Source organism: Macaca thibetana, chromosome 4 (genome assembly GCF_024542745.1).
Source record: "Macaca thibetana thibetana isolate TM-01 chromosome 4, ASM2454274v1, whole genome shotgun sequence".
NCBI lineage: Eukaryota > Metazoa > Chordata > Mammalia > Primates > Cercopithecidae > Macaca > Macaca thibetana.
This window is the reverse complement of record NC_065581.1, coordinates 105,862,437-105,864,253: the sequence shown is the minus strand read 5'-3', so window position 1 is coordinate 105,864,253 and position 1,817 is coordinate 105,862,437. Positions and strand designations below refer to the sequence as shown.

Below are 1,817 nucleotides of genomic sequence, written 5' to 3'. Positions count from 1 at the left end.
CCGGGGAGCTGCGCGGGTCGGTGGTGCCAGCGCCTCTGTGCTCCCGGCGGCTTTCCCTGTAAGACATAATGGGACTGGGACGTCCACTTCCGGCTCAAACGAAGTTCAGACGGCTCGCTAGCGGCGCGGTGCCCGGGTGCTGAGGCCGTCCCGAGCCAGGAGACTGGAGGCCTAGGCCCGGCACTGTGGGCATCGTGGGCACCGTGGCGCGGTGCGGGCCGGGGGCGGGGGTCTCCTGGGGTGGCGGCGCCTGGGGTGCGAGCAGGTGGCTCGGGCAGGCGGCGGCTCCGGTGGCGGGCGGCGCGGCGGCCCGCGGCGGGGCGTGGGGCACGCGAGCCCTAAGCCGGGAAGGAGGGCGGCCGGGGGGCGCCAACGGCCGGCGGCGGGGGCCGGAGCGCTAGCGCCGGCCGGGGAGGCGCCGCTCGCCGCGCCGGGTCACGTGGCGCGGTCACGTGGCGCGCAGCCGGGCCGGCGGCGGCGGCGGCTGTGGCGGTGGAGGGAGGCGGAGACTCGGCCGAGACGCTGGGGGAGGCGGCGGCGGCGGCGGCGACGCGGGGCTGCCGGAGGCGGAGAGGCGCGGAGGAGCTGCTGGGGCTGCCGCTACGGCCGCCCGGAGGTGAGCGGGCGCCGGGCCGCTGTCGCCGCCGCGGCGGGCTGGGCGCCGCGCAGTCCCGCGGGAGGGGGCGCCGGCCCGAGCGCCGTCCCTGCCCCGCCGGGCGTGTGTCCCCCTGCGGCGGGCCCCGGGGTCGGCGCGGCGGGCTTGGTGAGCGCGGCGGGCGGGGGTCGGGGCGGCGGCTGCGGGAGTCTCGGGAGGGGGCGGCGCGAGGGGGCGTCTGACCCGGGCCCGGCGGCCGTGGCCGCTGCTTGGCTGTGGGAGCCTTTTGTCTCCGCGTGTGAGAAAATGGGGCGAAAGCTGAGCGCGGGGCGGGCGTGCGTGTGGGGTGGTGCGTGTGGTGTGTGTGTGAGATCGGGAGGCGTTTGGCTTGGAGCCATTTTTTTTTTCTTAATTGTGGAGACAGAAAATCCCTGAAAACGGTTTCCCCAGGGAGACTGGGCTGCGCTCCTCCTCTTCCTCCCCGGCGTCGGGCCCTAGCGGCTTCCCCGGCCGCGCCGCCACCTCCCCTGCCGGGCCGGTCTCCCCAGCCCGCCCGCCCCACCTTCCGCGAAGCCCCCGGGCAAGCCGGGTGTCTGCAGAGCGGGCCCGGTCACCTGTCGTGGCAGCTGCATGGAAATCCCGGCGCTTCTGCTGTCTGGAGTCTGTGCTGTTTCCTCTGGCAAATCACGGAGATTCTGCTCCCAGCACCAACCCTTCCTCTTTGCCATGCGCTCCACAACACGGAGCAGGACGCCGATTCCAAAGTTTGACCCGCTTGGGATAATTAGCTGGAAGGTGTCTACTTCTTCCTGTGGTGACACCGCTTCAGGGGTGGGAAGGTGAGGGTGGCCTGGCTTTGTGGAAGGAAGTGAGGGTGACACAGCCCTCTCCGGGGTTGATGTCCGTTAGGGACCTATTCCTTCTACCTGCTGAACTGCCCTTGTCATCAGAAAGTCTCTTAAGACTTTCCCGTCGGGGATAATCAACTCCCCTCGCCAGGAACTGTCTCCTGGATCTCTTTGGGGTCTCCCCCCACCCCCCTTTTGTTTTACAGTAGTTCAGCACCTTAAGGATATCCATTAAGTCATTGCCATAGGCAGGTTTATGAAAAAGCACAGAGGAAGTTATTTCGAAGGTTTTGAAGAACATAAAAACCCGTTGTAGGGGTGGGTGTGAGTGCCTTCCTTTGTGCCTCTTCCTCCGTGTCTGGGGTCTCCATTTC

At 69.0% G+C, this 1,817-nt stretch overlaps 1 protein-coding gene across 1 annotated transcript in view; it reads left to right on the top strand.

Annotated features, from left to right (window-relative positions):
- Positions 1–527: 527 nt before the first annotated feature.
- Positions 528–1,817, top strand: part of TULP4 (TUB like protein 4) — a 290,010-nt gene continuing 288,720 nt past the window's right edge. The window contains exon 1 of the mRNA XM_050786689.1: positions 528–616. The gene's annotated coding sequence lies outside the window, so the exon portion shown is untranslated. The remainder of the gene's footprint in view (positions 617–1,817) is intronic.